Source organism: Neolamprologus multifasciatus, chromosome 9 (assembly GCF_963576455.1).
Source record: "Neolamprologus multifasciatus chromosome 9, fNeoMul1.2, whole genome shotgun sequence".
Taxonomy (NCBI): Eukaryota; Metazoa; Chordata; class Actinopteri; order Cichliformes; family Cichlidae; genus Neolamprologus; species Neolamprologus multifasciatus.
This window is the reverse complement of record NC_140447.1, coordinates 14,985,724-14,998,488: the sequence shown is the minus strand read 5'-3', so window position 1 is coordinate 14,998,488 and position 12,765 is coordinate 14,985,724. Positions and strand designations below refer to the sequence as shown.

General features: G+C 40.8%; 1 protein-coding gene across 2 annotated transcripts in view; it reads right to left on the bottom strand.

The window, feature by feature from the left end:
• The window catches only part of cntnap2a (contactin associated protein 2a), a 389,684-nt gene that overhangs the window by 225,162 nt on the left and 151,757 nt on the right, over positions 1–12,765 (bottom strand). The window lies entirely within an intron of this gene.

The following is a 12,765-nucleotide window of genomic DNA, read 5'->3' as shown; positions in this document are numbered from 1 at the left end:
TATTATTAATGGTCAGTGTCCACCAGAGTGTAGCCCAGAAATTTGCTCCTAGCAAGCACCAGTGTAGAAGTAATAATTTATTAAAGGCTTTGCATACAGGGAGAGAGCCTTCTGACAATAAAGATGTTTCACAAGAATGAGGAGGATACGCTCCCTGTTATGATTATTAGAATTATATGTTCTCCAATATAGAAGATGCCTCAGCTTCAAGAGGAAGGTCATTAGTATTTATGAGGTTTCAAGAAGGATTCGTTTTTAATGCCAGTAGCTGAGACATAAAGACACTTTTGAAATGCTCGAGCATCACTTTCATCCATTTCATTCTTGAAATCATCACTTTTCAACAACAAAATACAATTAAATTGGAAGAACACTATCTTTTCACCCCAAAATACAACAACAGCCTGTACAAACAGAATGAGACTATAAGCCTATAAGTCAAATTGCAAGTGCTGTCATGTAACCCATTTTGTCTTGACACCTACATATGGTTATGTCTCCGTTCATTTTCAGCTAAGCTTTTGTTTGATATGTGCATCCTTGAGTGCAGATTAAAGTGGAATTACCCCCCTGGTGGAGCATGGATTTTGATTTTCACTGTACACAGCTGAGTTAGAATAAATACAAAGTAATTTTTTCGGTTCTTTTCAAAGTGGGCATTGGGCCTGAGGGAAATTACTTGCTCAAAAGTACAGAGTAATTGTTTGACCTCTTCTTCACTGTTTTGAATAGATTAGAAGACCATCAAGTATGCTTGGAAAGCCATCGTAAGGGTTAAAGGTTATGATCTCCGGGGCTAGATGCACTATTGTGGAAAAATCTTCTACCAAAAGTGATGTATTGCTTTAATGAGTATCTGAAAATGAGTATCTCTGAGAACAACGAGGGAGAGTGTTTCAGTGCCACTTTCCTATGACTATAGTGAAGACTGATGGAGTAGATGGCTGTGTTTTGTTTCCTAATCCCCTCAGTGGCAGTCGACGTCCTTGCGATAGCCTAAAAACTCATTGCTCTGTCTTCATTGCCAGCTAAACTCTCATGTGTCCCCTAAAACTTGTCCCCTTTTCACCCCTCCAGTTGTCTACCCGGGAAAGGCCAAACTCCCCTGGACCTTGCAGGTTAAATGAGCCTCAGGGTAAATGGTCCAGAAACAAAAGAGCAAGGCAAGTGCAAGATGCAAGGGAACAAAAAATGATGACACTGACCTAATTTTCATTTGCCGTTATAATAAAAGTAAGAGATAAGAAGAAAAAAATATGGCATAAATGTCAACATTACAGTGTGTCTTTCCTACTATTAGAACTGTAAAATTCCAAAAAGAAAGCACAAAGGGGTGCATAAAACAGATGTATGGAGAAGTAGATACTTTTTCCCTGGACTTGTCCACAAGACAGCTCACAAAGCTTGCTTGTGGATAGACTCTGAACTGGCTATGTCAGTTCTTTCATTCTTCTAGACTTACTTGTCTAAAGGACACACATGCAGATAAGATAGTGTTGGAGAGTGACAGATGTTGTTTTGGGGGTTTTTTTTCAAAGTGAAAACTGAAATGTGTGGACAAAGTGAGGGCAGGGGAAAAGGGTAAGACCACAAAGGCACAGGAGAGTGGGAGAAGAGCGCTAAGTGAAGTGGAGGAAGAATGAGAGATGATAGTCATATGATAAAATAGAGGGTGAGGCAGTTTGCAATGTACCCTACTGACAAAAATCCTATATCTTATCCAATTACAGAGCCATTACACTCCGGCCCCGGACCTGACTGATAACCAAGCCCATATCAGTGGAAACGTCAATACCTCAAAAACCCGTTGCAGCAAAGCCATTCCCGTGGGGGGATAAAACACTATCAAAAAAGAGAAGGGTAGGGGGAGAAAGGAAGGGTGAGAAATTGGGTTTGGGAGGGGCAGAGCGGTGGTGATAAGTAAACAGACAGCAGAAAATAAAGATTAAGAACGCAAGCTGAACGGACAATGACCAAGGCAGTGTGATACTTTGAACAAGATAGGAGGATGGGGTGTCGGAAAGAGTGACGAGAAGGTGTGCGCCGTGGGCTGGTGACAAGAGAAGGGAGAGGGTAGAAAAATGGAAACAAGGAAGATGGATGAGACGAGGAGTAAAGCGAGTAATAAGAGAGGCTTTTATGGCTCTGACCGAAACCAGAGATGAGATGTGTGAGGATGGACTGGAAAAAAGGTAAAATGCAGTTATGTTAAAGAAGGAGATAGACAGGACCAAAAGCAAAAATAACAAAGGAGAGGAAAGTTTGGTTAAAAAAAACCCCAACAAACCACGATTTTATTTCTCTTTCTCCATTCTTTAGAATATTGCCAGTAATCTTTTCAGATTCTCCTTTTGCCTGAGTGCACAGTTTCTACTGGTAGCCGATGAATAACACAAAGCAAGAAGTTAGCAACTTTTCACACATTGTTCTAGGCAAATTAATTGGTCATTGCTGGGTACTGAGAATTGCAGGGGCTGAATTTTAAATCTCTAATTTTAAGTGTCAGGGTGTTGTGAGCTACATGTAATTAAACCAGTAGTTTATTTAAATTTTTCGACAGCTTCCAGGTAGTTCCACTTCATTCATATTTGTTTAGTGATTAAAGTCATTTTGGGGCATTATGTTATTTTCATTGAATGATTGATTGATTTTACAAAATCACTTGAAGCTAGACTTCTCTTTATGTTAGTTTCAGTGTAGCTTTAACTCTTCTTCAAGTTTGAAGTAGTTTCAGTTGCTTTCACAGTAGCATTGGTTGTTGTCAACTAGGGCCACGCGGCCACTGCCACGATTAGTCGACTAGTCATGATTACGTCGACTATTAAAATCGGAGACGACTGATTTAATAGTCGACGCGTCGTTTGAAGCTTTGTAAGATACCAAAAGACGCAGGAATAAGTAGTAGGATTTAAGAGTGTAATAACGGACTGAAACAGAAGATGGCAGCACTGCATGTACAAGGATGCCAGCTGCCATTAAACCCCGAAGAAGAAGACTGTGTCCCAGAATTCATAGCGCAGCCCAGTGCGGCCTGCTCAGTTTCCAACAATGGCGGCCGCTAGTTAGTTTTAATGTTACTGGGTCACAAAATCAACGTTTAACATATTTTCAGGCGAGAATGTAGCTGTGTAAACTTTAAATATCTGCTCAGTTTATCAAGACACCACATATTTTCAAAAGCACTCTGACGTTTTTGGAGACGTCTGTTACCCACCAGCTTGATAGCTAGCTGGGGTTCAAGGCTCACTAGAGCCCGTGAGTACACCGGACCCCGGCAAATCGTTTTCAAACCCACTGAGGTCTTTCGCTACTCAGGTTAAACATATATAAGTCACTTAGATAACTTAAAAATGTTATTGTTTGGCTTTTTTTTTTCAGTATTTTATTTGTTCCTGAGTAAATCTGTTTGGCTGAGATTAAAGTTATAGTTTTTACACAGCTGAATAAATGTCAAGCAGACAACTGATTATCAGAAGTGTGAGATGCTCAAGAATATACTCCGGTGTCCCGTTATATTTTAGATAGCAAGGAGTTTATTAAACTTCACCGAAACAATCTGCTAATTTCATTAAAATTTAATAAACTATCATCTTGTCTTTATTTTTAGTTAGCACATACCTTAAACACTTAAAGCTGTAAGCTAATGATAGTTATATAAGAGCAGATGCATGCTGGTGCAATAAGCTGTACGTTTTACGTCCAATGGATGCATGATCTGATTAGTCGACTAATCGCAAAAATAATCGGTGACTAGTCGACTATCAAAATAATCGTTTGTGGCAGCCCTATTGTCAACACTGCACAAAGTCTGATTTGGTATGTGGCATAAAAACACATTTTGTAGATTCACACATCTTTTTCTTTTCCTCTGGGTGTGCTGCTATTTTGACATTTTTCCAGATTTGCCACTTCCCAATACGTCAACTGAATTTATTGCTCTTTTCTGCCAGACCCAGTTACCCGATGCTCAAACCTAATTTTTATTTTAGCCCCTTCTTGCAGCATACCCAACTCCTTTCTGGCACCTTGTTCCTGCCCCATTCTTTTACATCTGTTGGTTATATCCCACTTCTGCCGATACCTTCTGCCATTTCATTTTATTGAATGAGTTCTGGCTAAGAGTCTGCAATGAGCTTATTCTCCTTTGTTGGATACACATTCATTTTCTTATAATTTGAAAAAGAATGAGGATGGCATGATGAAAAAGAGGGGAAAAAAGAAAGTATGATTCAGTCTAGTTCAGTTGACTTTGAAATCCACGAAGATTCATGGATGGAGTAAAGGGGTAAATTAAAGGACAAGGGAATAATTAGGGGGGGAAAAGTTGATGAGGAACGATGGAGCAGAAGACATGTCAGGGTTACAGGGTTACCAAAAGTAACAGATGGGAACGAGAAGGAGAAAGATCAGAAATGTCCAGAGAGAAATACAGGTTCAAAAGATCATGAAAGTGATGCTAGGCGTTTTCAAAAGATTCTCATTACTAATAAAAAACAACGAGAGAGGGGGAAAAGGAAATGGACTAAAGAGCTGAGTGTTAGGGGTCAGGAGGAGAACATGTGACACAAATAAAGGATATAGTGGAGCAAAAGAAATTCAGAGACAAGAAAAGTGGGCAAAAGGTGTCTTGGAGAGAAAAGCAGAGACCTCAAAAAAGGAGAACATGAGAGATGAGTGGGGCGGAGGGGCAGCTTGACAGAGGTTAGCATGGGAGGGTGAAGAGTGATATATATATAAAAAAAGAACAGAGGTGCAGTTAAAGGTGAAAGCCCTGGGGAGAGAGTGGGGGGAGAGAGCGGGGGGGGGGGGCAAAAAGAGGTTGACAGAATAAAGTAGAGATGGAGGAGCCTTACGGTGGGGGAATGGAAGGTGAGAGACTGAGACCAAGTGAACAGGAGAGCCAGCCAAGGAAAAGGAGGGGAAAATGGGAGGAGAAAGGGGAGGGCAGGAGTGTCGGGGGACTGTCACCGTTCTTTCGCCTGTCACACACACAGATGTTCAGGGAGGAGAGAAGGAGCAGGAGAGGAGGATAGGGAAGAGCGCAAGGGAGCAGAGAAGGTCAAAGAAACCGCCTCAGAGGAAGAAACGATGGAGAGGAGAAAGGTGAGTAGCACTGAGAAAAAGATCAGAAGAGCACGAAAGGATGGAGAATGACTACTTTTTTTTCCAGTGAAGCTTATTATTTTTAAAAGCTCTGTATTGCAAATACAGCTTTGCTTAGGCTGCTGCCCCCGCGACCCGGCCTCGGATAAAGCGGAGGAAGATGGATGGATGGATGGATGGATGTATTGCAAATACCAAGCTCCTTGACTTCATAATAGACACTTTATGTGCCTTTCTCCCCCAAAATACAAGTCAGCATTGAAGAATAAAGTAATGTTAAAAGATAGCAAAAAAGAGAAAAAAACCCTGTAAAAACTAATATGGGCCGTGCAGATCAAGGTAAAATTTATAAAAATAAAGAACCTAATAACTTACTCTAGAGTGCATTGCTGTTTCTATGAAACGTGACTGAGATACATGATGTGCTGTGCAGTGATGCACAATTGAAGGTTTCAAAAATTGCTATATGGACAAAAGTATTGGGTCACTTACACATTACACCTACACCCACAGTGCCATGCTACAATAATACATATAGAGAAAAACCCAACAATCATATGACAGATTCTCTTTTAATTGTGACTACCGTATTTCCCGGACTACAAAGCGCACCTGAATATTAGCCGCACAAGCTAAAATCAGGGGAAAATCCCGTTTTGTACATACATTAGCCGCACCTGACTAAAAGCCGCAGATGTTTCAATGTTGACTTATCATATGTAAGAGAATATGCACAAAGGGAATTGTCAGGAAAGAGATGGCTGTTTGGAGACACACCCCTTTTATTAATATTTTGAAAAACAAGTTATGGGTACATATTTGCATAACTTTTTAGGTATATGTACAAGTACTGGTAAATACAAGTACGAAACATGTACTGTGCTTCATAAACGAGTGACAAATGTAGTACATAACAATAACCTACAGCACACCAGAAAAATAGATTCGGACTACCTTTTAGGCTCAGGTGCAGTGACATGGCTTTAACAAGAAGAAAAGTCAGTCATTCACCACCATCTTTCTCTTCTTCCTGCGCACTAAAACCACTAAAACTAAGTCCTCTTCTCCAGTGTCGGAAATGAACAGGCTCAGGATGGCTTCGTCATCCACTCTCCGCTTCTCTCCTTTGTTGTCACTTTCAAAATCAAACAAATCCTTGTTGTCAGTGTCAGAGTCAGATTTAATAAGTTTTCTTCGTCCCACTCCTTTTCCTTGGTGATTATGGATGTTTTCACACTTTTCCACGCTGTCAGAATCCACTGGTGGAGTTGGGCATAACTTGCTTTTATCACCGCTCATCATCCACGCCTCCTGCTGAACGCGTAGCGCTACTTTGAAGTTTGTTTTTCGCGCTACTTGTACAGCACTGCGTTGCCTGGCGGACGGACATGTGACCAACATACCACTCTTGAACCCCGATCCTTCCGCCAGGCAACATAGTGCCGGAGAACAGCGGAACAAACAAAACAAAACTTCCTCTTACAATATCACAAAAATCATGGACAATCCTTAGAAAATCCGCACCTGACTAAAAGCCGCAGGGTTCAAAGCTTGTGCAAAAAGTAGCGGCTTATAGCCCGACAATTATGGTAGTTCTTTTAAGGGCCCTAAAACTGGTGTTTTGAACTAAACAGCTTATTAGGAAGGATGAAATGAAAATGTAATAAAATAAAAATGTCCTTATGCGGTGTGAGATTAAAGAGATTCAAAAAAAAGGGCAACCATGAGTGACTAAAAAAATGCTGGAGTTTCTCCAAGCGTGCAAAACAAGGTTTGAGCTATCTGTGATGACACAGATAACCCAGTATTGTAGTAAGCACACACAGCTGAAGTGTGTTCTGCAGCTGAATCATAACAGTATCACACTGATGGTGACCACTAACATTTACAAACAAGCATAAGAGTCCATATAAATGCATTTGTAATCACATACACCCACTGAACACACACACAAAAGACAGCAAATGTGAATTTTGTAATACCGTTGAGAACAAAGTGTTCATTTGAATCAAATGCTGTTCTGTTATGAAATAAATGCACTTTTTAAGATCTCAAAGAACTGAAGTGATGTGTCTGTGCAGGCACGTGCAGAGGGGGGGGGGGGGGGGGGGCTAGAGGGGCTTGAGCACCCGCCCCTTTCCTGATGGGTGCCCAAAGTGCCCTTTTGTTGAGGCAACTTAAAAAAAAAAAAAAAAAAAAAAGAGTATTTATTTTTTTTTAATGTGTGTGTGCGTGCGGAGTCCTGTCTGTGCCCCTCAACAATAATATTTAACTATTAATCACAGTTTTGCTAAATAAAAGGATCTGGCTTGCATCAGTCACATGATCACATTTAACCAATGATCGCCCTTGACGGCAGAACGCGCTGGTTACGAGCCGGGAACGAGCTCACAAAGAGCACGCGCATTTTTTGCGGTCCGGAGCTGTAGGAGAAACACAAGTTAACTCAGAGACACAGACTGATGTTACAAAACCAGTAAGTAGGTGTACAGCGTACACTGTAGTGTGTAGCACCCAGGAGTATTAGCTTATTACGTACACGTTGGTATGTTGAAACAAACGAGCGTGCTGCGTGTGCAACAGCGCAACAAACATTTCCTGTCCTTTTATTAACTGCACAAGTAGTGCTGGTCATAGCTGCTGGCTACCTGTGTAAGGCTGTCATGGGTCTGTAGCTCACCGTTTTAGGGAACATATTTAGTTTTAAAGTAAGTTACAGAGCTTTTCCTGCCTTTCTGGAGGGATTATATTTCACTAAAAAACGATCTAATATGCATGTCCACATAATTATGCATTATTATAATTATAATATATTAAAAAACACGCTGTATTTTAAAGAACATACATTAAGAAGCAGATTATATTAGATTTATATTTTAAATAAGACAAAATTTGGATTTTACAGCAGTAAAATTATTGTATCTCTACAGTTTAAAAATGTAACAAGTTTTGCCCCTGCACAGAGTGGATAGTGAAACAAATGGAATCATCATAAATACATTATTTCATATTTATTACTTCCCCCTCCTCATTGCTTTATTATTGTAGCTCTAGTAATAAATAATAATGTAAGGATTCTGGATCAGCACCGTGATGGCATGATAGTATATACAGTATTCTGAAGAAGGTCTAAAATGTCACTGTGTGTGCGTGCATGTGTGTGTTTTATTTAGATGGATTTAAAAAAAATATTACTCATGATATAACATTGTCCAGACATGGCTGGTAAGGACATGAGGAGGAAACAGTAGGAGCTGTGTGAGGCTACTAAAGGCAGTGCTATAACATTTTTCTGTCATCATTAAGTGCAAGAGTTGTTAGGTTTGGATAATTAGATTATAGTTTATTGCAATAGAAAGTTGTGCCTTGTTCTCAGATAGACAGCAAGTGGAGAGTGATATATGAAATGATGGGATGGAAGGAAGAAGAGAAGCAAAGAGTGATTCACAGACAGAGTCTAATTTATTTCTCACAGTTTTTGTTGCCTTATGGTTCCAAGCGCTGTCACCAATCTTTGCAGTTTGTTATTATCTCATGATACTTGTTTAATCAGCTACCATCTCTCCTATGGACTTTTTAATGTCTACAGTCTCAGATCAACACAGCCCTGCCCTCCAGCACTATCAGCAGCAACCCCTCAACAGCAACATTGTACCCATCAGGTAAAACATCGGCTACGTTTGCTTTGCCTTGTTGCCCATATTAGATTCTTGATGAATGTGTGTTGTTGTTATTCAGCCTGGTTCAATGTGCCCCTTTTTAACTTTGAGCACCCGCCCCTTTAAACCTCTCTGCACGGCCCTGTGTCTGTGTGTGTGTGTGAAAATACATGACAATACAATAAAAGGGGCACAGATACATGTACCAACAGCAACATACTTATTAAGGAAAGAGAGGGGGATATAATAGTGAGAAAATCACACCAGGAGGTGGCCTTTGGGACCCATCGCCAAAAGTGGATGCTTTCTAGAATCCCAGCTAATGTAGTTGGTGTGGATCACGTCTCACACAGTTCAAAAAACCCCGGACTACAGTATGTGTCATCAGTCCAGACCACAAGCAAAGATACAAAAGCTCCCTCTGGTTGCTTTGTACACCGAATCAGTGTTCCACCGCCTCAGCAAGTGTTGCACTGCTGTGTTTTCTGCTCTTTGTTCATCAGTGGGTACGCTGTCAACTGGATTCCCTGCTCTAGGTTTATATATTTGGACAAGCCACTGGTTTGTCCATCACTTCTTCCTGGAGTGTAAAAATGTATATAGGTATATGCAGTGTGGTCATCTGTTTGAGTATGATAATGAAAAAGGTCATTTTAATTTTCCATTCCTAGAAAGGAAATATAAAATCTGCTGTTAATTACTTTTTCCTGGGTAAATGGCTCTCGCAGTCAGTCAAAGATGATGAACATAACGAATGAGGGGAAAGGGGATATTGCAGAGGAAAAACTGGAAATTAAGATTTCTAAATAAAAGAGTTTATTTAATGAAAGGTCAGAGTTGTGCGGATGTGTAATGGAGATGCAGTGTGATTGTGGAGGGATGACGAACAGCCGGTGATAGGCATTACATACAAGCAAACATGACAGTGGCAAGGCAAGCATCAAACAAGAGAACATCTCTCCTCTGTCTCGCTGACAGTGTGGGTGAATGTGTGGGTTGGCATGTGCACATGGCAGATTTCATTTCTTTGCATCCTGCTCAGAAATGTTTCATGGCGTCTTTGTGTGGCTTTATGTTTGTGTGCTCCGGCACCCGAGAGAACATGCGTGAGTGTATTTATCAAAGGTGCCGCTTTTGATACCAAAACCACATTAACAAAAAGTATAACGTCTTAATTAATTAGAATGCGAGGCCGCCGGAAAAAGGGAGCAGAGAGAAAACAGCTGGTTAGCCCTCTGCTAGTACTTCATCTTTCTGTCATGGAGCAAAGGGAGCGGATGGAGACAGAGTAATTTAATTAGGAGAGGACCGCCATTATCGATGGATGACTGCAACGGCTGGAGACATCAAACAAGTTTGCAAGATGACAGTGAAAAGTAAAGCATGAATAGGGAGAGGGAATGTGGTTAATTGTGCAGGAAGTCGGAAGAAAGTTGCGGTTGTGACGTCCTTCATTTGAATAAGTAGGTATAAGAGTGGAACTTTTTAAAACTTGGAAAAAAAAGTTGGAAAAGTATATACCAGGATGAGAAGAGAAAAAAAATAGCTAATGAGGTTTGAGAAGAAAGAATAGACAGGCTGTGAAAAAGGAGTGTGGGATTGAGAATGTTACAGTAGAAAATAGAAATTGTATGGAGGGAAAATGACATAGAGAGAAAGACAAAGGGAGAGAGAGGATGTGATGGAGGGCAGAGAGAGACAAGACGAAGGACAGAGGAACACAGAAATAGAGGGATATGAATTAGAGAAAGGTTGAAAAAGAAAATGGAATGTAAGGATCAGTGGCCACGTGTTTGTGATTAGCAGCTAAATCTCATGCTTGGCCACGTTTGCACCGCGGAGCAACATGGCCGCACACATGTGCTCACACGCCGGTAGGTACATCCACCGAGGCATGAGTTTACTCATCTCTCAATTTTCACATAAAAGTGGCATCCATTGTTATGTTACCCTGTCTGAGTGTTTGTCTCTGTACAAAGCGCAAATACTTTTTAGACTTGTTTTTTCTGAATGACGGCTATGTGGAAATAACCCATTACCAAGTGTTGTTCCAGAGCGGCAGAGATAATGAGATGTACCCACATGGAAATTTGATACTTCTCTGAGATTGCACTGGAAAAAAAAAAAAGGAATCCAAAGTGTCAGTAGTTACACAGCTTCTACCAAATTATCAGTCATTCAGGCCTTATCACAGTGCAGTTGTCATGTCCTCCCATCTTCAGCTTGTTCTTTTTTCCTATGTCTGTCTGTTCCCACTCTTTCTTTCTCTCACTCCACAGTCTGTCTTCCTCTTCACCCTCACCTCGACACATTTCCAGTCTCCATTGCCTTTATCCTTTCCATTCCTCTTCTATTTTAACCTGTATCCACAGGGCATCTGTCTTCAACTGGCAGCACTGAACACATGCAGATCACAGCTCTTGTGGTTGCTATGTGACAAGTGCAAACCTATTTGGAGCACATCTTTTACTTTTTCTGGCTCATGGTCCGCTTTTACATTCAAAATTCCAACGACATAACCAGAGAAAGAACTGTCATTGGAATGTATGGCCAAAGCCTATAGTCAAGAGGTATTTTAACTAGTTTTATGACACAGAAGCAGGTTGCACAACAGAAAGCAAGACTTTTATTTGGCTGCTGCAAAAAAGGTCTAAAAAGAAATACAAAAGTCCACAAAACACACCAATCCAAAAGGAGCATCAACTGGGAAAGTTGGAGAAGGGCAGAGCTATATATACGCTACAGTTAGGTCCAGTGATATTTGGACAGAGACAACTTTTTTCATTTTTTGGTTCTTACGTACACTACCACAATCAATTTTGAATAAAATAATGTGCAGACTTTCAGCTGTAATTTGTTGGCTTGAACAAAAACATTTTTGGAACTAAAACATTTATTCAGGGGCACAAAAGTAATTGGACGAATTAAATAAATAAAAATAAAATGTTTATTTCTAATGGACATCACCAGGTGCTGGGGTTCCTGCTTTTTAATGTTCTGCCAGGCCTTTACTTTCAGATTCTGTTTGTTTTTGGGTCTTTCTTTCAGTTTGACTTATTTAGCTGGATTAGAGCAGACAGCATGGCTCTGAACATCTCAGAATTCATTCAGCTGCTTCTGTCCTCATTCACATCATCAAGTGGCCCCCAGTGGCACTAGTGTCCCAGTGCCACTGGGGGCCATGCATACTCAAGCCATCACACTGCCCCCACCGTGTATTACGATGTGGTTTGCTTTGGAGCTGTGCCACGCCTTTTCCATACTTTATCTTGCCATCATTCTGGTAGAGGTTTATTGTGGTTTCATCTGTCCAAAAGCAAAATCCAGTCTCTATTTGTGAGGCTTATGAGTGGCTTGCACCTTGCAGTGAACCCTCTGTATTTACTTTCATTACTTTATTGTAGACTTTGATATCGATACGCCTACCTCCTGGAGAATGTTGTTCACGTGGTTGGCTGTTGTATTAGCCTCTTCACCATGGAAATGATTCTGCCATCATCCACCACTGTTGTCTTCCGTGAATGTCCAGGTCTTTTTGTGTTGCTGAGGTCACCAGTGCTTTATTTCTTTCTAAGGATGTACCAAACTGTAGATTTTGGCACTCCTAATATTGCAGCAATTTCTCAGATGGGTTTCTTCTGTTTTTGCAGCTTAAGGGTGGCTTGTTTCACCTGCATGGACTCCTCCTTTGACGATGATGTTTTCTGTTCACAGCAAAATCTTCCAAATGTAAGCACCACACTGTCACGGGCCTGAGTCTGTGACTCAGGGCTTAATGAATATTATCTTGTGTTCTGGTGATGTTTTCTGTTCAGGTTTTCCTAGTTAGAATTTGGTGTTGTGCTCCCTCTGTTTAGTGTCAAGTCATCCCTGCCTGTGTGTTTCCTTTGTTCGCTGTCTGCGTATATTTCCTGTTTTACTTTGAAGGTCTGTGTCTCGTGTCTTGTCATATCAATTAGGATCTGCTGTGCCTCACTCCTGTTTTGCCATTCCTCATTCCCTC